Source organism: Orycteropus afer, unplaced genomic scaffold (genome assembly GCF_000298275.1).
Source record: "Orycteropus afer afer isolate SDZICR_OR568_19922 unplaced genomic scaffold, OryAfe1.0 scaffold00290, whole genome shotgun sequence".
Classification (NCBI taxonomy): Eukaryota; Metazoa; Chordata; class Mammalia; order Tubulidentata; family Orycteropodidae; genus Orycteropus; species Orycteropus afer.
In genome coordinates, this window is record NW_006921877.1 from 4,115,797 (window position 1) to 4,141,957 (window position 26,161).

General features: G+C 42.8%; 5 non-coding genes across 5 annotated transcripts; 2 read left to right on the forward strand and 3 right to left on the reverse strand.

The window, feature by feature from the left end:
- Positions 1-6,267: 6,267 nt before the first annotated feature.
- On the reverse strand, positions 6,268-6,339 carry TRNAE-UUC. The gene has a single exon. It is a non-coding gene; the product is annotated as a tRNA-Glu (tRNA).
- Positions 6,340-9,748: 3,409 nt separating this feature from the next.
- Positions 9,749-9,821, reverse strand: TRNAV-CAC. Its single transcript has one exon. It is a non-coding gene; the product is annotated as a tRNA-Val (tRNA).
- A 2,774-nt stretch (positions 9,822-12,595) lies between these two features.
- Positions 12,596-12,667, forward strand: TRNAE-UUC. Its single transcript has one exon. It is a non-coding gene; the product is annotated as a tRNA-Glu (tRNA).
- A 10,144-nt stretch (positions 12,668-22,811) lies between these two features.
- Positions 22,812-22,882, forward strand: TRNAG-CCC. The gene has a single exon. It is a non-coding gene; the product is annotated as a tRNA-Gly (tRNA).
- A 753-nt stretch (positions 22,883-23,635) lies between these two features.
- TRNAN-GUU lies at positions 23,636-23,709 on the reverse strand. The gene has a single exon. It is a non-coding gene; the product is annotated as a tRNA-Asn (tRNA).
- Between the last annotated feature and the right edge of the window lie 2,452 nt (positions 23,710-26,161).

Sequence of the window (26,161 nt, forward strand, 5' to 3'; positions counted from 1 at the left end):
TGGCACCATGTTGATCACTCATATTTGGTACATTGCCCTTCTCTTCACCCAAACCAATACTTACCTCTTCCTACCTAACAGTGTTCCCTTCTCTTCCCTCCCACCCGTGGTAACCAGCAAAGAAAATTTCCTTCCATATATGAACCTTTCCTTGACTTTTACAATAATGAACTAATATAATATTTGTCCTTCTGTGACTGACTTATTTCACTCAGCATAATGTTCTCCAAGTTCATCCATGTTATCCGGTGTTTTGCAGATTCTACATTATTCTTTAGGATTGCATAGTATTCCATTGTGTGTATGTACCATAGTTTGGTTATACATTCCTCAGTTGATGGACACCTAGGTTGTTTCCATCTTTTTGCTATTGTAAATAGTGCTGCGATGAACATGGGTATGCATATGTTTGTTCTTGTCATGGCTCTCACTTCTTTAAGATATATGCCTAGTAATGGAATGGCTGGGTCAAATGTTATTTCTAATTCCAACTGTTTAAGGAATTGCCATACGGCTTTCCACAGTGGTTGTACCATTTTACAGTCCCACCAGCAGTGTATGAGAGTTCTAATATCTCTGCATCCTTGCCAGCATTTGTTATTTTCTGTCTTGTTGAACTTTGCTACTAGTGCTGGGGCAAGATGATATCTCATTGTTGTTTTGATTTGGATCTCTCTAATGGCTAATGACTGTGAGCATTTCTTCATGTTTGTTGGCCTCCTGAATATCCTCCTTGGTGAAGTGTCTATTCATGTCTTCTGCCCATTTTTTAATTGGATTATTTGTCTTTTTGTTATTGAGGTATTGGAGTTTTCTAAAAATTCTAGAGATAAGTCACTTGTCAGATATGTCATTGTCAAATATTTTTTTCCCAATCTGTAGGTTCTCTTTTGACTCTTTTGGAGAAATCTTTGGAAGCAAATAAAAATTAATTTTTAGAAGGTCCCATTCATCTAGTCTCTTTTCTGCTGTTTGTGCATTTTGGGTTATGCTTGGTAGTCTATTTATGTCATATATTAGGACCCCTAAATTTGCCCCTAGTTTTCCCTTGAGGAACTTTATAGTTTGAGGTTTCACATTTAAGTCTTTGATCCATCTGGAGTTCATTTTTGTGTATGGTGTGAGGTACAAATCTTGTTTCATTTTTCTGCAAATGGATATCCAGTTTTGCCAGCACCATTTATTAAACAAACATTCTCTTCCCCATTTAATGGATTTAGGCCCTTTGTCAAAGATCAGCTGACCATAGGTTGATGGATCTATTTCTGGGTTCTCAATTCTATTCCATTGGTCTATGTATCTGTCATTGAACCAATACCAGGCAGTTTTGACTATTGTGACTGTATAGTAGGTTTTGAGATCCAGCAGTGTGAGCCTCCTACTTTGTTTTTCTTCTTCAATAGTGCTTTGCTTATCCGAGGTCTCTTTCTTTTCCATATAAAGTTAATGATTGGTCTTTCCATATCCTTAAAAATGTTGATGGGATCTGGATTGAGATTACATTGAATGTGCACATTGCTTTGGTTAGAATTGACATTTTCACAATGTTCAATCTTCTTATCCATGAGCATGGTATGTTCTTCCATTTATGCAGATCTCTTATGATTTCTTGAAGTAGTTTTTTATAGTTTTCTTTGTACAGGTCTTTTGTATCCCAAGCCATGGTATTTTCAATCACCTATATGCATGAGAAAGCTGGACAATGAATTAGTAAGACTGAAGAAGAGTTGATGCCTATGAATTGTGGTATTGGTATTGGTGAAGAATATTGAAAAATACCATGGACTCCCAGAAGAACTAACAAATCTGTCCTGGAGGAAGTGCACCTGCTCTTTGGAAGTGAGAATGGCCAGATTTCATCTCACCTCCTTTGGTCATGTTGTCAGAAGTTACCACTCACTGGAGAAGGATATCATGCTTGGTAAAGTAGAGAGTCAGCAAAGAAGAGGATTTCAAAGAGATGGATTTACACAGTGGCTGCAACGATGGATTCAAGCATAGCAAGGACTGTGAGGCTGCCACAGGATGAGGCAGTGTTTCTTTCTGTTGTACATAGGAGCACTATAAGTCAGAGCCAACTTAATGGTACATAACAATAGCAACAACAACTGTCTTAGGCTGGGTTCTCTGGAGATGCAAAACCAGTGAAGCTTATATAAAGAGGAGAGGAAGGAGAGAAAGAAGGAGCTCTGGTGGCACAGTGCCTAAGGCATCTGACTGCTAACCAGGAGGTTGGTGGTTCAAATCCACCAGCTGTTCTGCAGAAGGAAGATAGGGCAATCTACTTCTATAAAGATTTACAGCCTCAGAAACCCAAAGGGGGTCACTATGAGTTGGAATTGACTTGATGGCAGTGAGTTGAGAGAGAGAGAGTCAGGGAGAGAGAGAAAATTATCTCAAGAAAATGGCTCACACAGTTGTAGAGGCTGGCAAGTCCCAAGTCTATGGATGAAACCTCAAGTTGGAGGCTTCTCCTGACTCACGTAGCTGTAGGGGCTGATGACCTCAAGACTGGCAGGCAGTATAGCAGGCTGCTGAGGCTGACAAATAAAAGATCAGCAAGTAAAATGTCAGATTGTTGGCTTATAGGCTGTGAAGGCAACAATCCCAAGATTAGCAGGCAACAACACAGCAGTCCAGGAACTGGAGATGATGATGAGCCAAATGCAGGATTCAAAATTTGGAAAAAGCCAGAGACCTTTCCCATGTATAGTAGAAGCAGACCATACCCCAAAGGGTTGTGTCAACAGATTAACTGCTCGTAGCAAGTCTCATCATGGAAGTGATGACATTATATCAGATCTCATCATGGGAAATCATAACATCATAACTGCTAAGCCACTTAGAATCATGGACCAGCCAAGTTAATCCACAACCTTAATGACCACAGAGAGCTTCAGAGATGAGAACAATCAGGCCCTGAGTGTTGAACTAGGTGAGCCACTGAAGTTTCATGATGAGTAATGGACAATCTCTGCCTTCAAGGAATCCTCATACTATTGGGAAGAAAAAAAAATGTGACTCTAAAAAGGGAAGTACAATGAAGTACTATAGGCATAATGATAAAAGTTGTCTAGGAGCCCTGGTAACATAGTGCCTAAGGCATTTGACTGCTAACCAGAAGGCTGGTGGTTCAAACCCACCAGCCACTCCCTGGAAGGAAGGTTGGGCAATCTACTTCTGTAGTGATACTGCCTCAGAAACCCAAGGAGGGGTCGCTATGGGTCAGATCCGACTCCACGGCAATGGTTGTGTTGTTGTGGTAGGATATAATGAAATATGCTCTGGTGGCATAGTGCCTAAGGCATCTGAGTGCTAACCAGAAGATTGGTGGTTCAAACCCACCAGCCACTCTGTGGAAGGAAGACTGGGCAATCTACTTCCATAAAGATTTACTGCCCCGGCAACCCAAAGGGGGTTGCTATGAGTTGGATTGACTTGATGCAGTGAGTTTGGTTTGGTTTGGTTTAGGGTATAATGAAGGCACAAGGCAGATGTGATCATTCTTTCTTGGTAAAGCAGAAAATATTTCAGAAAGTAAAGAATGGGCTGTTTGATAGCTGTAGGGTTCTGTAGGTGTGCAAATGCATTCCAGGTAGGTACTACAATTTCTTAAGCATGCTTGAAGCATAAGGTATAATATGTTGAAGGGCAAAGGAAACCATTGCGAAAAATAAGGACCTTTAGACTTGAGAGCATGGTGCAGTCAATGGGACGTTAAATGGACAGGTGGGAGGCAATGTCAGATAACCCAGTAAGCAACGTAAGCACAGGCTTACTGACTAATCTGTTGCAAACAATTTCAAAATTTTTCACCACATCAGAGGGTCTGCTGCTAGGTATGACTGGCATCTCTCTCCCAATCCCTTAGCACCTTCTTACAGAACCAAAGCCTCTTTTCAAATTTACAATCTCTGACGGGAACAGAGATCCCAGTAAGCATGGTAAGCACAGGCTTGCTTGTGCTTATTTACTAATCTGTAGTAAACAGTTTCATATGTTTTTCACCACAGATTAGTAAACAGTGGTGAAAACCATATGAAACTGTTCACTAGAGATTAGTTGGTAAGCACAAGTGAGCCCATACTTACCTTGTTTACTGGTAATCTGATGTTGAACATTAAGCTTTACTTTCACAAAGCTGCCAGGTAGGTTTGTTGTACGAACCACAAGGTTCTTACCCCCTGTCACGTTGAGCCAATAATCACAACAGGTTGAAGCCGGAAAGCAAAAGAATTGATTATCATTACCCAGAGAGACAGAGAGAATCGTTTCTCTGAAAAACCTTTCTCCTGAAGCTCAAAAAAAGTTAGGGTTTTTAAGGGTAGGTGGGCTTGAGGAATGCTGATAATGTTTTCTTGTTGTTATCAGGAGGAGTCTTCTCTTCCTTGTAAACTTCCTGTCACTTTGATCAGTGATGCAAAACCTGCCATAGTCAGAAATGTTTTGCAAACTCTTTGTACTTGTCTAGGAAGATGAACTCTAGAGGAGGGGAAAATGCGGGAGTGGGAACACTCAGGCCTCGTGGCCGAGGGTGTCCTTGTTTTTTCTTTATCTTGGTTGCTTGGTGTCTCTTTCCTTAGGACGTCTCACTCTGTTAACCGCAGTTGTCAGCTAAAAATGGGCAGTGGGTTTACGTCACATGCTCAAAAGGATGTGTAAGGGAAAAAAACATCCTAGAGTGACTAACCTATTTATGTAAAAGGAAGGAGAGGGAAAAGAAAGATAGAAAATTAATCATCATGGTTGGTTAATGTCTACCCTAATCATAGCTGTTAATTTGTTATACATCTGTAATTTCTCAGCAAGATGGCTTCTCTAGTCCTTCAACAGGGTCAAATTGCCAATAGATTCAAAGGCAAGCAGAAGCCATTGTACCACCTATTGTTGAGTACTATTCCATTGTAAGAACATACCACAATTTACTCATATTCCTGTTCATGTCTTTCCATTTTCCATCTCCAGCCCTCATCAGTCCTCTCACTCTTCTCACTATTCTGCTCACCTTCCCACTACCATTGGCTTCTCTCCTTTTAGTCCCATTCTCCTTTGCTAGGTCATTTTGAATTTGGCAAATGAAATTCATTTGAGTCCTGAGTGCAGAAGACCAGGCCATGAGGGGGAGTACTAACTGCTTATATTATAGGGTCCCCTCTGGTAGCATAGTGCCTAAGGCACTTGACTGCTAAGCAGAAGGCTGGCAGTTCAAACCCACCAGTGGCTCCTCGGAAGGAAGTTTGGGCAATCTACTTCTGTAGTGGTGCTACTGCCACTATGAGGTGGGCCTGACTTGACGACACATAACAACACCCAGTGTAGGGCCCAGGTCCAGGCAACACAGACCACCATGGCAGTGCAAATTACTCTTTTTTTTTCCCCCTCTTTACAGAATCCGCTTTGTTGTAGATAATAATATTTTTTCTCCAGGTGATGACATTCTCTGCCAATGACAGTTATCTTTTTTCTTTTCCAATATCTGCATCTTCTATTTCCTTGCTTTATTTATTTACGTTTTTTCTCACCTGGAGATCATCAAATGAGGAACTTTATTCAGGATTAAGAAAAGTACAGAGAAGCATCCTTAAGTCAACTCCACCATTTTGTTCCTTTAGATGGTTCTCACAGGAAAGAATTGAAGAGGGAAAGCGGGCAGAAACAGTGCTCTTTTGTGAAGAAAACTTTTGTGTATGCTTTTTCTCAAGGGTTTCTATGCAAGTTCAAGGGGGAAAAAAAAAACATTAACAGTATCTTGCACTCCACTGGAACTCTGGAAATAAAAGCTCAAATACTATCTGCTGTGAGGAGAGAAGCAATGGAATATTCTCCACAAATCAGGATGTCTTTGCTTGGACTCAGACTGGAAGGAGGACAGTCAAAGCTAGAACCAGACAAAAGTAAGCACAATGATCACAGGGGAGCCACCAAATGACAGCACTGCTTAGATAATTTTGGAAAGCACCTAGAGATTTTCCTCTTCCCTTTGATCCATTTTCCATCTTGCACCCTTTGTCTTCCTACCACAGGACAAGATAAACTGTCTTTCTGTTGGGCCAGGACACTTTAGATGCCTGGAAGACCGGCGGAGTGGGGGGGGGGGGCGCAGGGATGGGTGTTCCGTGGCCCAGAGCAGGCATCGCTCTTGGGGGCTCCCAGTCGCTGAACACCTATTCATCTCACCTCTTCATGCCTGAGCGTTGCCGGGACTCCTCTGCATCAAACAAGGAGCTAAAGATGATGTCTGCCAGAGGCGAGATCGTGCAAAAGCTCTTCCCTGACCGGGAATCGAACCCGGGCCGCGGCGGTGAAAGCGCCGAATCCTAGCCACTAGACCACCAGGGAACTTGGAGATGCGTGTTTCCCTTCTACTTCTCTACAGAAGATCGCTTGGCCTGACTACCTACCTTCCCCTCTGCCTGCTCCTCCTGCAGCGATCATCCCCAAAGACATTTTCTCTCCGTCTTCTCCAAAAGGCGAGCCAGCCTATCGCACACTGGGCGCTATCAGAGCAGTGGGCGCCCGCGAGGCCCGCCAGGCCCAGCAGTCTCAGCGAGTTGTCGCTTCCCTGCTCCACCTCAAACCTGACCTAGAGTTGTGCCTTTGCGCTGTGGCAGCTTGTGGAAAGACGGTGGCCGCGGTTCAGGACAGGGAACGAGTTTGCAAAGAGGAAACGCTCAGGGTGGGAAGGGGGCAGAGCACTAGCCTCAGATCTCCAACATCAAAAAAGGCTCAGACGCGTGCAGAAATGGAGACAGCATGGATGGAAAACGCCTTCAAACAGGGCCATGGGACCCCAAATGAACTCCGGATCTTTACGCGAACACCCGTTGCACCTGCAGTTTTCCTATCTTAGTTTATGTCAACTGCATCCTTCCATATGCTCAGGTAAAACAAACAAACAAACTGAGAGTTGTCTTGGCGTGGGTCTGTAATCAGTTACGAATTTATGTTTTCTTGTCCATCAAATATGGGCGTTGGTCTACACAGTCCTCCCCTTTTCTGAGCTCTGAATTTGGGCTAACAACTCTCCTGAGACAAGCAGAGATCAATTTAAGGCGCAGCTCTCGGCTCACTCAGAAGTTAGGATTCGAGGCCCTTAATTCCAGGTCCTGAGGTTGGGCTGCCTTTTCCGTTTTCTTTGGCTCTGTCCCTCAAAATCAGCCTGTTCCTGGCCTTTCTTGGGGAGTCGAGACATACCTGTCACCCCTCTCCTCCATTCATGTCTCTGGGTCGGGAATCCCACTCCCTTCCCTTCCACCTGCAGAGAAGCTCCAAGAGGAGCATTTTTCGTTTCTGGACGCCGCCAGGCGCAGGTGCGCGGTGTGTCTGGCTCGCTGTGAGTTTGTGGTTCCCCAGAGGCCGGATGTTCTAAAAGTTAAATTCTGATGTGCATCAAAAGACTTCCCCAAAAGAGTTAAAAGAGAACGTCCAGACTGGGCAAAAATATTTGGCAAGGACATATCTGACAAAGGACTTATCTCTAAAATTTATAGACAACTCCAACACCTCAACACAAAAAGACAAACAGTCCAATTAAAAAATGGGTAGAAGACACGAACAGACACTTCACCAAAGAAGATATTCGGGCAGCCAACAAACACATGGAGAAATGCTTGGGAGCATTAGCCATTAGAGAGATGCAAATCAAAACAATAAGGCTATACCATCTCACCCCAGCGATAATAGCAGAGTTCAACAACACAGAAAATAACAAACACCAGTGAGGATGTGGAGAAATTGGGACTCTCATACATTGCTGTTGGGACTGTAAAATGATAACAGCCACTATGGAAATTGGTATGGCAATTCCTTAAAAAGTTGGAAATAGAAATACCATTTGATCCAGCAATCCATTAAAACAAAACAAAACAAAACTTCACGGCCGTAGAGTCAATTCTGATTCATAGCAACTCCCATTGGGTTTCCGAGGCTGTAAATCTTTACAGAAGTAGATCACCCCATCTTCCTTCCCCAGCAATCCCATTACTAGTTATATATCCTAAAGAAATGAGAGCCAGGACATGGCAAAAAGAAGGCCCTCAGGGTAATGGGGAGCTCTGGTGGTGTAGTGCCTAAGGCTAACTAGACTGCTAACCAGAAGGCTGGCAGTTCAAGTCCTCCAGCCACTCCTCAGAAGGAAGATAGGGCAATCTACTTCTGTAGTTGAAACTGACTCAACAGCAGTGAGTTTAGTGAGGGTAATGAGGAGCTGTGGCCCCCAATCCTTTTCTATTTCTGTGAAGAAGGTTGGAAAACCAAGATCTTGGGGCAAAAGTAGATGGTGGACAAGACCATAAATTACTGGATGTGTTCCGGATTATGAAGGAATTTTCAAAGTAGGAGCACTGGTGGTTCAGGTAGACTGCTGTCCTCACATGTGGGAAACGTAGGTTCAATTTCTGGTCAAAGCATATTGTTTTCTTCTTCCCTCTCTGCCAGTATAACCACACTTACTACCTCTGCTGCACTCTTATTTCCCAGATAAGTCTGATTTGGACAGAGATCCAGCAGCCAGGATCAGGGCTGCTGTCAAATTTGGAAAATGGGGGAAAAAAAAATAAAAAATCCCAGTGTTGATTTTGGAATAAAAAAATGTTAATGAGTCTGTTTATCCAATGACTTGGTAGCCTTGAGTGTCAGATCGTGATCCTTGGAGGGATTAGTGCCTGGCCTAAGGTGCAACCGTTACCCCTAAAGGCCCCATCTTCAAGATGAGAAGTAGGTACTAGTGTGTGTCTGCATTATGGAACTTTTAGAACTAATGTCCTTGTCACACTTGACTATCTGCCTTGTGGATCAGTGAAGTCCGGTCAAAGAATTATAAAGTCCCTGATGATTTGTGATTCTCGAGCTGAGCCTTGGTGGGCACTATGCAGGTGAGATCAAGTAATGAACTCAATGGTAGTGAAGATGTTAGAGGCATGGTCTTAGAGTCCAGGAAAGGGCTAAGCTAATGAGTAAAAAATCGATATAGAACTGGCAGGAAACTGTGGAGAGGATCTTTGGGCATTTCCCGTGCATAAAAGGCAGGTAGATCCCTGCCTTTTATGGGGCTCACCGCTCAGAAGTTCTCTTAAGCGCCATCTGGCGCCAGGGAGCCGAAGAGCATCATCTACAGGATGCATACAGCCGCTGCCTTCGCCCGGAGTTGGAAGCGTTCAGGGACAAAGCGGAAAACGGCGGGGAAGGGAATGAGAGACTTCCAGGATCTTTACACCACACATTGTAGTTGTATTTATTAAAATGGTCAGTTCTCTAAGCCTCTGGATGGTGGTTTGGGCCCTCACGGTTTTCTGCGAATTATCTGGAATAGAGGGTATGCATTACAAATGTTAATATAAAAATATATACGTTCAATTGGTGTGAATCCAGAATATTGACTCTACAGTCCCAGATGCAGATTTAGATTTGTTTTCTTTGGTTCTGTCATGCAAATCAACCTTATCTGCAACTGTGCTGCAGATGGAGGGAAGCCAAGTAGGACCCAGAGACATAATCTCTTTCTCGGCGTCTGCTTGGGAAGGTTCCGGCGATAGAATAGAACCTTTAAACTATCCGGAACTAAAATTCTCTTTAGGCAGGGCTTGTTTTGTGCAGATCTCGGTACAGCCAGAGGAGAACTGTGTCTCATCTCCCATCCGATTTAGGGCAGAGAAATCCGGTCAGATTCAGGGTGTTGAGTAATGGGAGTCATCCTCCTGTATGTGTTATTAGACTATTAACCAACAATCAACTTGAAATAAAAGAACCTTGTTTCCGCCCGGTTTCGAACCGGGGACCTTTCGCGTGTGAGGCGAACGTGATAACCACTACACTACGGAAACACATTGCACGTAAGCGTTTAAAAACTTATTCATGAAAATTGCAAGACCTGCCATTTCCAGTATTTTGTCTTCTACTATATTAAATTGAAACACATTTCGAATTCGACTGCCAGCAGCAAAGTGCTAGACATAGTCCTCCGGAAATACCCCACGATTCCTTCGGGCGAAGGAGACCCACTTCCGTTAGGCCCTTCTTTTTCTGCCCCTATCCCAGAAGCCAGGACCTCGGGATCCCGCAGCTGACTAGGGCTTCCGTTTTCAGAACTAAACACCCCTTAGGCTCGCTGGCTCCCCATAGCCCAAGAGTTGTGGACGCCTCCACTCCGGGCTTCGGACCAGAGCCTCAGTGGCCCTTTAAACAGTGCTGGTGCTCTTGACAAATGATTCGTGCTTCCATGAAAAGATGTTCGATAGCGTTATTCATTATTCACCCCTCACCTGTTGTTAGTTGCCGTGGAATCAATGAGAACTCCTGGCGACCCATGTATGAAGTATAGAATTGCTGCATAGGGCTTTCAAGGCTGTAACTTTTCAGAAGCAGATTGCCAGGGTTGTCTTCCGAATCGCCTCTGAGTGGGTTCCAACCACAACCTTTCTTTCCGTTAGTGGTCAAGTGTCTAACTTTTCCGCAGAAAAATAGAAACCAAGCGTTTTTGAGCATATCGAAAATTGGAACCCTCACCCATTGCGAGTGGGATTGTAAAATGGTACAGTCTCTGTGGAAAATCCTTTGAGGGTACCTCGAAAACTTAAACATAGAATTGCCATATACTACTAGGTATATATGGTTCAAACCCACCAGACACTCCTCGGAAGGAAGGTTGGGCAATCTACTTCCATAGTGATACTGCCTCGGAAACCTAAGGAGGGGTCCCTATGAGTCGGGTCTGACTCGACGGCACACAACAACAACATACACCTCAAAAAACTGAAAGCAGAAACGCAAACAGATACCCGTACATTAATGTTCATTGAAGCATTGTTCACAAATAGCCAAAAGGTGGAAACAACCCACCTGCCCACCAACACGTTGTTGTTGCTATGTGCCATCGAGTCAGCCCTGACTCATAGTGAGCCCTCCTTGGGTTTTCGGGGCAGTATCACTACGGAAGTAGGATTGGTTGGTGGGTTTGAACCGCCAGCCTTCTGGGTAGCAGTCAAGTGCTTTAGCCACTATGCTACCAGAGCTCCCAACACAAGGATGAATAAACAGAATGTGGTGGATCCATACAATGCACTAGTATTCAGCCATACAGACAAAAGAAGTTGTGATACTTGCTAAGACATGTTAATGTCACAGAACAGGGTACAAAAAATGGTTGAAATGGTGTTTTGCCATGTGTTTTATCATCTCCCCCTTCCCCAGTGCTCCACACTTCCATAGGAACAGTTCTCCCTGGGTCCTGACCTGCACTCCTTCCTCCCAAGCCCTTTTGCCTCAGTGCCTCTCACTTGTCCTCCCTCTGGTTCTTGCGCTTGTCTCTTGTTCTTGGCGACCCAGTTTGATCCCAGTACTTTAATCGCACCTTCATGCTTTAACCATACCTTAGCAAAGGCTGAAACTTGTGTCTTAGGACATTTGGCTGTTTGAAAATATCCAACAACCAGCACGGGCCAAGCCAGCCTCGGCGGCCTGCCCTGAACTCGTTTGAACATCAGGCCACTTGAGACTCAGTATAAACCTCAGGACCCAGAGGCAGCTCACGCAGATTTTAAGATTGCTTGATTTCTCCCTCCTCCGTCTTCAAATTCTTTTTGAAGGGTACTTTTATTTCAATAGGCAAAACTCATTTTTGTTAGTCCTTTTTGTTAGTTCTGCTCCACAGGTCACGGAATAATATTAATTTTAACCCAGGAGGTTTGCACGGAATGGTAGTGTCTGGATAAACCTGTTGCTTCTTATCAACCGCCAATAACCAAAGAGTTTCTTTTGCTGAAAGGCTTTAATGTTATTCTCCCTAGAATTTCCTTTACAAGTAAAGCTTTAAAAAGAGGTGTGGGGAAAACTTGCCATTTTCTCCAGCACTTGCTGTTCTTGGTGCAGTGCTCACCGCGTGGCCTTTATGCCAAAGTTCAAGTGCTCTCACCCTGGGGAAGAAGTGGATTTGCGTGCTCCCTGGAAACCAGGCCGCGAGGCAAAACTTTGTTTTTGGCTCAGAGTGGAGACAACGATTTAGCTAAATTGTATGATACTCACAAGCGACGTAGGACTTCGTCCCAGAGAAGGCTGACTTCATGATAGCCTTAGATCAGGAAATTTCATAACGTCTTTTCCCCTTTCCTTCCCTCCTTGGCTATCTTCCGTCTCTCCTGCCCACCCAGAGGAGTGGATTCACCGCCTTTTTTGTTGTGTCAGGATCCTTTGGGATCTCTCTTGAACAGGACATAGGGGACAATTGTCCTTCCCCTACAGAAGCAGGGAGAACAGCGGGCTCCTGAGGATCCGCAAACTCATCGCTTGCTTCCAGCGCGTCGCACACCTGCGCCTAGCCGCCGAGCTCCAGAAACAAAAAAAGAGCCTGCTGAAGCTTCTCTGCAGGCAAAACTATAGGTCAGGTCTGACGTGCAGCCAGGAAGAGCCAACTCCCTCGGAGACTTGCGGGCCTGGAGGACCTTGCGGGCGCCCACTGGCAGATTGACTTGCCTTTTGCAGAAAGCAGGGAAGAAACGACTTTGGAGTTGTTTGCTTCAAGAGAGGACACCACAAGGAAGGTAGGCAGTCAAACAAAGCGTTCTGGTGTTGAGAGGAAGGAGGAAAAGGACCGTTCTGCAAGTCCCTGGTGGTCTAGTGGCTAGGATTCGGCGCTTTCACCGCCGCGGCCCGGGTTCGATTCCCGGTCAGGGAAAGGGTTTTGTAGCCTCTCCATGCAAACATTCTTTAGACTCACTGGACAGAAAGGAGTCAGAGAAATACTCAGGCTTGGAGAGATAAGGGTCTATCAGTAGGTTTTCAGCGGGCCGCAAGAGCTACTTTCTGCTCCAGGTTCCTGGGAAGGGCCATTACTCCTGCTGTCCTAATCTTAGAAACCTAATCATTTGCTTTCAGTATTTTTATCTCAAGAGACCAAAGTAAAACTCGGGACAGAAAAAAAAAAAAAAAAATTTCAAACGTACAAAAATGTTGAAAGAATAGTAACTTCATATATTGTTGTTGTGTGTCATCGAGTCGAACCCGACTCGTAGCGACTTCTCCTTGGGTTTCCGAATCAGTATCACTACCGAAGTAGATTGCCCATCTGCCTTCCGAGGAGTGGCTGGTGGGTTTGAACCACCAGCCTTCTGGTTACCAGTCAAGTGCCCTAGGCACTATGCAACCAGAGCTCCTATACTTCCCATATATTACCAATGAATATTTCCCACATTTAATTCTCTCTCCAGATATGTGTATTTGCTACATTATTTGAGAGTCACTTGCAAATATCACAAGATTCTTTAGTCACTCCTTTCCTTTGGCAATAGTCCTCTAAACCAGCCTCTGGGAAACCTCTCATCTTAGTCCTTTCAAAAAGTCCCCTCTTGTGCCTTCAGCATAAACTCTCAGGTGTGACCTAGAGCCCCTCCATGAATTACAAAGATTTTAATCACTGGGGAATTCTCAACTGTTTAGAGATTGCCTCCTAAGAACCAGGAGAAAAGACCACATCCTTGAGTAAAATTAATTGTATATTCCATAGTCATGCTCATTTACCCCTGGAAATGTCCAGAAGGCATAACCTTTAAGAAGGCCATGAGATATATGGAATCTAGGAAAATAGCCAAAAGAACTGTTTCTGTATCCTCAAAGAGCTCTGTGGTGGCTATTTTATGAGGGCAGTGGGAACTGCTGCCCTTGAACTGGGATCCTTGAAATGAATAGAGGTGATGGGAAGATGAGATTGGAAAGCCCAAATGACAACATTTAATGATGAAAGACAAAGTGACCACTGTTACTGCAATGAATAATAAATAGCATAGCTGAAATAGTATACAGAATGTTCTTACCCTCAGAGCTCTCTCATTAACTCATCCACTTCTGAAAACATTGGCCACTGAAAACCTTATGAATAGCAGTGAAACACTGTCTGATATATTACTAGAAAACTTTATGAAGAGCCATGAAACATTGTCTAATATAGTGCTAGAAGATGAGTCCTTCAGATTGTTGTTGTTATGTGCCGTCAAGTTGGACCCGACTGATAGCGACCCCTCCTTGGGTTTCCGAGGCAATATCACTATGGAAGTAGATTGGCCAGTCTTCCTTCCAAGGAGTGGCTGGCGGGTTAGCAGTCAAATGCCTTAGGCACTACACCACCAGAGCTCCCACAGAAAGGGAAAGGCTTCTGCTAAAGCAGAGCCATGAGTTCATACTTCTAGCCTCCTAAACTGTGGGAAAATAAATTTCTGTTGTTAAAGCCACCCACGTCTGGTATCTCTATCATCGCAACTGTAGATAACTAAGACACCGAGTTACTTAATTGCCACACAAAACAAAATTCAAGAAGATTTATAGGAATAGCAGAATAGACAGTGCCCAAGAAGGTAAAGTTCCCAATGTCTGACATCCAGTCACAGAACACGAGGCATGTGAAGAGGTAGGAAAATATGATAATTAATGAGGAGACTCAATGGAAATTGAGCCTGATTGGATAGCATGCTAGGATTGGCATAGAAGAACTTTAAAACAGTCACAATAACTATATTCCATATGTGCAAAGAGTAAATTAGTGATGTAGGAGATATAAAAGTAGTCCAAATCAAACTTTAGAGATGAAAACTACAATGTCTGTGATGAAAAATGTATTGAATTGGAATAACAGCAGATTAAAAAAATTCATTGCCATCCAGTCGGACCCGACTCATAGTGACCCCTACTTGGATTTCCAAGGCAATATCACTATCATGATAGTAGATTGCCCAACCTTCCTTCTGAGGAGTGACTGATGGGTTTGAACCGCCAGCCTTCTGGTTAGCAGTCAAATGCCTTAGGCACTACGTCACAACAGCAGATTAGACATTGTAAAACAAAAGACTAGGGAACATAAAGCCATGAGCAATTGAAAATATCCAGAATGAAACTTGCAGACAAAAGTATTTTTAAAAGGAACACAGCACAAATGAACTTTAGGGCAACTGAGTGAGGCCTAATGTACAAGAAATTGCAGTACCTGAAAAGACCAGAGGGAGAAGGAAAAAATTTTAAAGACACAATGGTAAAAATGTTCCAATCATTCGAGAATTATAAACTTATTGAATCAAGATGGTGAATGAACCCCAAGCACAAGAAATGTGAGGAAACCCATACTTAGGCATATCCTGATCAAATCCTGTGAGGGTTGTGTTTGTATGTCAACTTGGCTAGGCCTGGTTGAGTGGCTGGGCAGCTGAATGTAGTATTCCCCATGATGAGACTGGTAATCAACTCCATGGTGGAATCTACTATGAGCAGCTGAGTAGCTGCCTTTGGATATGTGGTCTGCTTCCTGTATATAAGAAGTTTTGAGAATGGTCTCTAGCCTATGGTATGCTTGGACCCTGCATGTAGCCATGTCGTTGCTCAGCAGCCTGCCATGCTCTGCTGACCTTGGCACTTACAATGGACTTAAGCTAATGGCCTGCCATGTGGTCTGGTAACATCCGGACTGTGCCTTTTTACTTGTCAATCTTGGGGCTTCCAGCCTCAGCAGCCAGCTGTCTGAGTGAAGAAATGCCTCTAGCTCCAGTGGGCTGGGAGCAGGAAACAGAGCTGGATCCCAAGGTTGAGGGGCTCTCACCCAGCCCCTAGAGCCTGGCACTTTGAACTTGGACTTAAAGCCTCCAAATTGTAAGAATAAACTCCTGTTTGTTAAGGGCATCCCATTTGTGGTATATTTCTTGTCAGAGCGGCACTAGGGAACCAGAACAAATCCCTTCAATCCAGTAAAAAATAGAAATGGCTTAAATTTCTATATGTCCTAGGAAAAAGACATAGTACACAGCGAAAACAAAGGGAAGGAGTACATCTGATTTTTTGTTGAAAGCCATGTGTTGAGAAGACAATGGAGCAACATCTTTAAAGTGCTGGGGTGGGAAGACCTCAACCTAGACTTCTATGCTTAAAAAAAAAATCAAACAAAGTTGAAGGTGAAATAGTGACATTTTAAGACATGCAAAAACTGAGAGAACCCATCACCAGCAGACCCACACTAGAAAAAATTGAACATTTTTAACAAGGGGTCTTCCAGGCAGGAGAAAACTGATTCCAGGAGGAAATCTGGATCTAAACAATGAATGAAGAGCACCAGAAGTGGTATCTACGTAAGTGAATGTGTAAGTTGCTTTGTTATTATTATAATTTATTTAAATGTTTGATTATTTTAACAAAAGTAATAACAATGGAATGTGGCGTTTATAGCACATGGACAAGTAAAATGCATGATGGCAATAGTAACAAGGCCACCAGAGGAGAAAGGTGAAGAGGTACAATATCACTTGAAAGATTGTGACAAGTTATAGCTGTATAATATAAACTATCACAAAATCACTAAAATAACAAAACAAAGAGTTATAACTAATAAACCAACAATGGGGATAAAACAGAATCATAGAAAAACCACATAAACATTATGATAGAGCAATTGTTCTGCATAAAACAATGACTGCAACATTATTTGTAATGATTAAACCATAAATACTCAATTTCCAAATGATATGGAAAGAGTTAAATAAGTAGCCATTACATTCTGTTATACTTGGGGTCACTATAAGTAGGAGCTGACTAGACTTCACCTAAATAACCCACAGTCCAAGCAAACAATGAAAGACAAGTGGGTGTCAAGAGTACTTCAAAGGGTAGTGATGAGGATTTTGCTCTTTCAAGTAACTCTTAGTTCCCAACTCTGAACCTATTTTGTTCTCAGTTGCCCCATGTGGGAAGATCTGGAAGGACCTAGATTTAGAAGCAAGATCCTCTGACTTCTTGCCGTGTGTTCTTGTTGGTGGAGTATGGATGTTGGTCTACACAATCTTTCCCTTTCGTGATCTCTGAATTGAGTAAATGACTCTTATGTGATAAAGGCAGGATATCAATTTAACTGCTGATCCTCAGGATTCCTGGGGATCATGGGTTCGGGCTGTATTTGCCCCTTTTCCTTGGCTCTGTCTCTCAAAAATTATCCATTTTCTGGACGTTCCTCTAGGACCAGTGATAGGCCTGAGACTCCTCATACTCCCCTTTCTGCCAGGTCAGGAACACCATACCTGTTTTGGTTGTGCTCCTATCAGAGCCTGGAAACCATCCACTGCAGAATCTTCTATTGGGTTTTATTCTGTTCTTTTATGCTTCTCTTGGCTCAATTCTTTTAAAAGTTTGATTTTGAGATCTTCTCGCTTTTCTCCGTGGAAAGATCTTGGGATTCCTCTGATTCTGCCACCTCTGTATGCTCTGTCTGGCTACAAGCTGAAAACATTTATCAAAGACAAGTCACAAAGCTGGACACAACCCCACCAGCTTCCACAGATCTAATTTTGAGGGCTGCAGCTGATGGGAACCCTGGTGTGGGAACTCTCATGAGGTAGGAAGGGTGTTCAAGTCCAAGTACAGCTCTAGTCTAAATGCAGGTATCTTTCCTGTCCCAGGATGTAACTCCCTAGAGAAATGTTGGTCTTCTGCAAATCTGAGTGGCCTGGTAGTACTATCTCAAGTCAGATATGTGGAAAGGTTTCAAGTACCACCCTCATCATATAAGAATTCTCCAGATGAATGTTGTACTATATAAAATAGACCCTTTGCCTATTTATTTATTTGTTTGTTCTTGTCACACTGAGACTTTGTGGTACAGTGAATTAACTAATATGGTCATGTTGCCATGGTCTTTGTGAGTCCCACCAGATGACTGGGTGGAACTATGAAAATGTGAGGTGCTTGTGGCCTACCAAAGGGACTGGGTAGCCTGATAATAATGTAAGTAAGGTACATGGCACCTTTGTCGGTGTGGGTCCATTGAAATAAGGTATATGGAACCCTAATGTGGGGATTGATTAGTTTTACCATTCTGTTTGTCCTAAAATGAGCCATCCTAGAAGTGGAAAGTGGGATCTTGCTACGATCAAGGGAGAAGAAGAGCGCATCCTTGGACCCAAGATCCCGGCACTGAAATGGCAGAGAATCAGTGGCAGCAGAGACAGCAAAACCAACAGAACCAAGAGATTGGCACGAGGCACAGCGGTGGGCTTCTCAGCCAATGGAGCAAGAAAGCTGAGTGCCTTGGGTCAGCAGGCTTGCTGGTAGAGTGAGGTGCCTCTTTGGGCATCTATTGTTGTTGTTGTTATGTGCTGAGTCAGACCCGACTCATAGTGACCCCTCCTTGGGTTTCCGAGGCAGTATCACTACAGAAGCAGGATTGCCCAACCTTTCTTCTGAGGAGTGGCAGGTGGGTTTGAATTGCCAGCCTTCTGGTTAGCAGTCAAGTGCCTTAGGCACTATGCTACCAGAGCTCCCATTAGCAGAGCTAAAAGAGCTTTGTAATACTTGCCCACACAGGGCAGAGGCCAAGGCCAGGGGCAAATGTGACTGTGGCACAGCTAAGAATTCTTCTATCCTGATCAAATAACTATATCCTGAGTCATTTCTGATCCTGAATTGTAACCTATTGTAGTTGCTATGTCCCGTCGAGTCAGACCTGACTCATAGCGACCCCTCCTTGGGTTTCCGAGGCAGTATCACTATGGAAGTAGATTGCCCCATCTTCCTTCCGAGGAGTGACTGGTGGGTTTGAACCGCCAGTATTCTGATTACTTCCCTAATAAACCTCATAAGCGTGAATATTACCTGTGAGTTCTGTGTGTTCATTGTAATGAATTATTGAACCCAGCAGAGAAGTAGACAATGCTGGGGGAGGGAGAGACAGTTGCTGTTAGAATTGATAAAAAGATTGGGGGGTTGCAGCATGTCTGACCTCTGCCTCATAGGAATCAGCCTTGGGCTGTTGATGTTGTTCTAGATCCTCCTTCCCTCTCGTGAAGTTAGAGGAGGTCAGATGCTGCCCGTATGCTCCCTTTGAAGACTGGAACTTTGCCTCTGAATTCCATGTCCAGAGCTTTGATTCCTGGACCTTAACACAGTGTTGGGATGAACTGATTCATAAAACTTTTGAAGAAACAAAAATTAGCTGTTTGTCACTCAGAGAAAGACATGCAGTATGGATTCATTTTGTAGATTTGGGAAGGTAGAAGGGTCCAGTGAATTTTTGTAATCTAAGAGTCTCAACATTTCTTCTGTATAGACTGTCTCTGAAACCTTAAAGCCCTGACAAGGTAACACATCCCTCTTGGAGTCTCTTCCAACTGATTGAATCATAGCATCCTTGGACCCTCCAAGGACAGCTAAGGTCTGCCTTAAGAAAAGGAATCCAGTATAGAATAATGCAACTTCCAAATAGGTCCATCTGATTATTGAATTTGATTCAAACCCTCCACTGACTTCTATGTTTGATATTTGAACACCCATAGTTTCAGAGGGTGGTGAATGTGGGATAAAAAACACATTGTTAATTATGAAATGACACTTCAAAGCAGCAGAGTGGGAATTTCATTTCTATCCTTCTCCTCTCCTTTCTATAAATATCCCATAAATCCACCTCTTAGCTTATTCCCAAATCTGAAGTTACACTGAGCACCCTTTTACTCTCTGACACACAGGCAAAATTTTATTTTTGCTCGTGTTGTTCCCAGTTGTTCTGCTAGAATTTCTCTACTTTGTACACTGATCACTGCCCTACCATTCTCGCTAAATTTCTTTTCTGATTGTTAGTCAGAGAAAGACATGCAGTATGAGTTCATTTTGTAGACTTGAGAAGGTAGCAGTGTCCAGTGAATTTGTGTGAAAGAGAGAAAGACAGAGATAGAGAGAGAAGAGGGAGAGGTAGAAAGATTCTTTCATTCATTAACAGATATAGATTGAACTATGCTATAGACTATACTGCCTCCTGAGAATATATTATATATACACACAACTTTCGCTTCCTGGGAATTATCAACATTTTGGAAGATGAAGACAAATAAAACATGATTACATTAGAGCACGATCAATGCCACAATATAAGTGAACATGTCACCAGGAATTTAACTCTATTTAGGATCAGGGAATATCTGAGCTGGGACCTGAAGGATGAGAATGAATTGTTGTTGTGTTGTTAGGTGCCATTGAGTCGTCTCCGACTCATAGCAACCCTGTGTACAACAGAACGAAACACTGCCAGGTCCTGTGCCAGCCTCATGATCCTTGCTATACCTGGGCCCATTGTTACAGCCACTGTGTCAATTCATCTTGTTGAGGGCCTTCCCCTTTCTTGTTGACTTTCCACTTTACCAAGCATGACATCCTTCTCCAGGGAATGGTCCCTTCTGACAACATGACCAAAGTAGGTGAGACAAAGTCTGGCCATTCTTACTTCCAGGGAGCATTCTGGCTGCACTTCTTCCAGGACAGATTTGTTATTTCTTTTGGCAGTTTGTGGTACTTTCAGTATTCTTTGCCAACACCACAACTCAAAAGCACCAACTCTTCAGTCTTCCTTATTCATTGCCCACATCTCACATGCATATGAGGAGACTGAAAATAACATGGCTTGCGTTAGGTGCACATTAGTCTTCAAGAAAATATCTTTGCCTTCATCACTTGAAAGAGGTCTTTTGCAGCAGATTTGCCCAATGCAATACGTCGTCTGATGTCTTGACTGCTGCTACCATTGGTGGTGACTGTAGAGTCAAGTAATATGAAGTCTCTGACAGCTTCAATCTTTTCTCCATCTATCATGATGCTATTTATTGGTCCAGTTGTGAGGATTTTTGTTTTCTTTATATTGAGGTGTAAGCCATAAGTGAGAGAGTTCCTCACATGTCAAATACTTCCCTATTGCTAAACTTGAGAATTGGCAGGAAATATTAGTAAGATGGGCATGAAGGGAAGCAGGATACAGATCAGATGGTATTAAGACATTTTATTAAAGAAATATGAGAGTAGTAAGTGAATCTCACAGTGCCTAAGGCATTTGACTGCTAAGAAGAGGGTTGGAGATTCAAACCCACCAGCCACTCCACAGAAGGAACATGGGGTAATCTACCATCTTGGAAACCCAATGGGGTCACTATGAATCAGAATTGACTCAATGGCAGTGGGGTTTTTTAAGTGAATTTAGGAAGCAGTGGATTTAGAATCTGGCACCATAGATTTAGGCTGTGGAAGGGTCACTCAGTATGATGTATGGCAAATGAATTAAATAGACAAGACTGGCTATAAGAAGGCCAGGTTTTTCTCTGGTTTTATTAATGAAGGTAAGAACTGATGCATGAAACAGTGCAGTGAAAGAGTGGAACTTAGCTTATGGAGTATCAATAAATTTAAGAAATATTTGTTAATTCAACTGGAAATAAATTGTGTTGTGAGAGTGTTTATTCAAAAGAGAATAAAACTTTATCCAAAGAAGATAGCAAGATCCAGTTGGAGTAACAGGATCAAGGGTAGTAAGAGTCAGCATACTAGTCAGAAGTAGGAATGGGTTTATGGTATTATTATTGATGGATTGCAACACACTGGATAGTGCACTACTCTTTGGGAGACACTTGCTTAGGTCTTATTATAGGGTTGAGGTAGAGCGTGATGTGTGATGCTAATAGGGAATTCACTGGAACACTGAATTTTAGCATCTGTGACCCTGAGATGCATATGAGGCATTAACTTGTAAATTCTGAGTTGTGAGTTGGAACTGCATGTTGTAGTTTAGAAATGAGAGATATGGCAATAAATGTACATCTGGTTGATGTTGGAGGTAACTTAGGGAGTCTTGGCCATGATTGTGTGTCTTGTGTATTGGGCAGAGGGCAAATAGGACTAAATAAATCTCTGTAAGGTCAACATGACAGTTGATTTCCTCAATGAGCTCAAGTTTATGACTCAGCTTTGGCTTAGCTTGGCTTCTCAGCAACAAAAGCATGATTATAGTCTGAACTTCTGTTTTTCAAAAAATCATAATGACTCTTAGTTCCAACCTGTGGGAGAGTTCCCCAGGCTCTTTTCTTCAGTTTAATCTCCCCAGGGAGACGTGGGAAAGAACTACCTCTATATTTCATTCAAAGGACCAATAAATATATTAATCAGCCACCAATATTTATTTAAAATAGCCTACTCCTTATATAGGAGCTCTGGTAGCATAGTGGCTACAGCACTTGACTGCTAACCAGGAGGCTGGCGGTTCAAACCCACCAGCCACTCCTTGGAAGGAAACCCCAGAAGCGGTCACTATGAGTCGACAGCACATAACAACAACAAGTCCTTATATAACTAATACATCAATATGTATTCATTCAGAAAATTAAATTCTCCCAAACAATTAACCATCGATTGCAAAATTAATGTTAATTAACCTTTTTATAAAATGTAGTGACACTTCCGTTCAAATGTTCAAATATCTTAAGAAGCAGACATACTATTTTTATAATGATTACAAGATTGATCATTATTCTTGCACAAAAAACTGTTGCAAACAATTAACTCAGTGGACCAAAATTTGTTTCTTCATGATCTCCATTTTGATTCTAGCCATTTTCTTGTTTGAGTTCTGTTTCTGGTTCTTATTTTTCCCTCTAGATAAGAATTTTACTAATCTAAAGTAACAGGTTATTTTCTCAGACCAACTAAGATAACAGTTCAACAGTTGAACATTTAGGGACATTTAACAAGGGACCTGGATGAATTAATGATATTTATATATTAGGGGCCTGTTATACAGTTGAAAACAGCCCTTTTCTGAGTTGTAGGTTGAACTAACTAAACAGTTCACTTGGATCTTTTGATTTGAATTGTATCACTTTGTGCTGTTGCCTAATATGTCTCCTTTTAATCCTTAGCTTGGGTGTCTGCCAGTTTGTCAACTGTCTTCCAAAGAGAACACAAATAAAACCTATTTTGGAATTTTTTTTTTTAAATGGTTCTAAGGACTCTTTCTTACCGTTTTCCGTATTATACTACACCAGAAAGCATTGGTGGTTCAGTGGTAGAATTCTCGCCTCCCACGCGGGAGACCCGGGTTCGATTCCCGGCCAATGCATTTCCTAAACGTTCTCTTTTAATGTATTTTATTTGCTATGCAGGATTGTATAGACAAGTCCGGCCATGTAGTAGTTCTGGCATTTCCTCAGCAGGCGTGAGTCTCTCTCAACTGAGACTTGACTACAAAGGTGAATATTTCCGTCCTAAGCAGGAGTGCCCGCAAATAACATTTCAAGAGAATCAGGTAACATCTAGAATTCATTTACAAAAAATCAGGAAATCCCATGTATTTGGAATTTTAGAGATACTGTATATAGGAAAGGTTAAATAAATACTAGTGCAAACAAACAATTGAAGACACTCCAGTGTCAAGAGTAACACAACGAGTAGTGATGGTTTTACTCTTTCAAGCAAAGCAGTATGGATTCCCAGCTATACTCCTATTAACATGCTGTCAATGGCTCCACGTGCGAGCCTCTCGGTTTAGGTCTTTCAGTTGTGGGCAAGAAGGGACTCTGGTGATTAAGGCACTTGGATGCTAACTATAACTAAAAGGTCAGTGGTTCAAATCCACCAACTGCTCAGCGGAAGACCGATGAAGCAATTTATTTCCGTAAAGTTTTACAGGCTTGGAAACCCAACGGGGGTTACTATTAGTCAGACACCATGGCTGTGTGTGTGTTTGTGTGTGTGTCTGTCTCGTGGGCAAGACAAAGAGGATAAGAGAATTTTCTTCACTGCCAGTATTCAAAAAGGTCCGCAGCGCAGATACAAAGCCAGGACTTCACGTTACGTTTTAAAACTAAAGGCCCGTCCCTGGGTGGGCTTGAACCACCAACCTTTCGGTTAACAGCCGAACGCGCTAACCGATTGCGCCACAGAGACGATGGCGGTTTGAAGCTCAACAGATATTGAACACTAAGCAACCACTAGTCGGAGCCACCACCTCCTGTGACATACATGCGCAGACTCCAAAGCCTCAGAAAACCTGACAGGTTGGGGCGAACAATCGTGTTGTTGTCCACCTTTGAAACCTGTGCATTAGGCGATTCAGAATCTCGAAGGGCAGCCAGAGGACCTTCGCCTCTCGCCTCTCGCACCTCGCCTGCCCTTAAGCCAGCGACCTCCGCCTAAGCCGAGTGAACCGCAAAACACTTGTGCTCCGCCTTCGCCCGCCCGCCCGCTTGCATGCGCCGCTGAATCGCTCCTGCTCGACTGGGTTGCTGTCGGTGGGGCGGGAACCAGGAAAAAAGAGGGGAAAGGGGAATAATTAAGAGGAGCGAAGGAAAACAGGAAAGTCTGGACGAAGATGAAACCTCCAGGACACTTGTGCCGAGTGACAAGCCGGATCTTGGAGCGGAGAGAATAGTTTTTATTATGTAGCAGAGGGAGGGAAGGAGAAACTGAGAAAGGGCGAAAAGCAGAGCTTCCACAGTTGTCAAAGAATGTTGTTGTTTGCTGTGGAGTCTATTCTGACTCTTAACAACACAACAGCAAATCATAGAGAACCCACCCAGCGGCTCCGCAAAAGAAAGACCTGGCAATCTGCTTCCGTTAAGATTACAGCAAAAAAAAAAAAAAAAAACCACCTCATGGGGCAGTTCTACTGTGTCAAAATTGCTTCCATGGCACCCAACCACAGGTAAATTATTGAAGCAATAAGTTTTCAATTACTTTGAAGAACAAGGGGCTACTGTATGGTTTAAATTCAGAAAAGGTATGCGTCGGGGTTGTATCCTTTCATGATACTTATTCAATCTGTATGTTGAACGAATAGTGCAAGAAGCTGGACTATATGAAGAAGAATGTGTCATCAGGATTGGAAGAAGACTCATAAAAACCTGCGATACCCAGTTAACACAACCTTGCTCAGTAAAAGTAAAAAGACTTGAAGCACTTCCTGATGAAGATCAAAGACTACAGTTTCAGTATGGTTTAAATCTCAATACAAAGAAAACAAATATCCTCACAACTGGAACAATAAGCAACATCACGATAAATGGGGAAAAGATTAAAATTGTCAAGGATTTCATTTCACTTGGATCCACAATCACCCATGGAAGGAGCAGTCAAGAAACCAAAGGATATATTACATTGGGCAGTTCGGCTGCAAAAGACCTCTTTAGAACCTACAGACTGGGAAAAAATATTTGGTAATAACATATCTGACAAGGGACTTATCTCTAGAATTTATAGAACATTCCAACACCTCAATAACAAAAAGACAAACAATCCAATTAAAAAATGGGCAGAAGACATGAATAGACACTTCACCAAGGAGGATATTCAAGCGGCCAACAAACATATGAAGAAATGCTCACGATCATTAGCTATTAGAGAGATGCAAATCAAAACAACAATGAGATACCATCTTGCTCCAGCACTAGTAGCAAAGTTCAACAAGACAGAAAATAAAAAATGCTGGCGAGGTTGTGGAGAGATTGGGACTCTCATACACTGATGGTGGGACTGTAAAATGGTACAACCATTGTGGAAAGCAGTATGGCGATTCCTTCAAAAGTTGGAAATACAAATACCATTTGACCCAGCCATCCCATTACTAGGTATATACCCTAAAGAAGTGAGAGCCATAACAAGAACAGATATATGCACGCCGATGTTCATCGCAGCACTATTTACAATAGCCAAAACTTGGAAACAACCTAGATGTCCAACAACTGAGGAATGGATAACCAAACTTTGGTACATTCGCACAATGGAATACTATGCAACGCTAAAGAATAATGTAGAATCTGCAAAACACCGCATAACGTGGATGAACTTGGAGGACATTATGCTGAGCGAAATAAGTCAGTCACAAAAGGACAAATATTGTATTAGTCCATTATTGTAAAAGTTAAGGAAAGGTTTATATATTGGAGGACATTTTCTTTGTTGGTTACCAGGGGTGGGAGGGGAGGGGAGGGAATGCTGTTAGATAGATAGAGATAAATATTGATTTGGGTGAAGAGAAGGGCAATGTACCAAATGTGAGTGACCAATATGGCAGCATTGAGGATGAGAAAGACAGAGAGAGTTACATGGGCAGTACAGACAACAAATATGAAGCCCTTTGCATATACAGTACTGAGTTGTCAGTGAAAGCAAACATGGGTATAGGGACGGATAGATGGGTGAACAAGCTAAACAATTAGGTATGTCTAAATGGAGAGTGTATCCAAGATCATATATAGGGTTGGCAGACAATGGGCCTATAAGTTCATGTGAATGATCAGAATTCCCAGGTGTATAGTAGAGCTGACAAGGGGCAAGGTTATGGTCATTACTTGGTCACAGCCAGCTACCCAGAGGGACCGAGTAGTTGATCCTGTGGGCT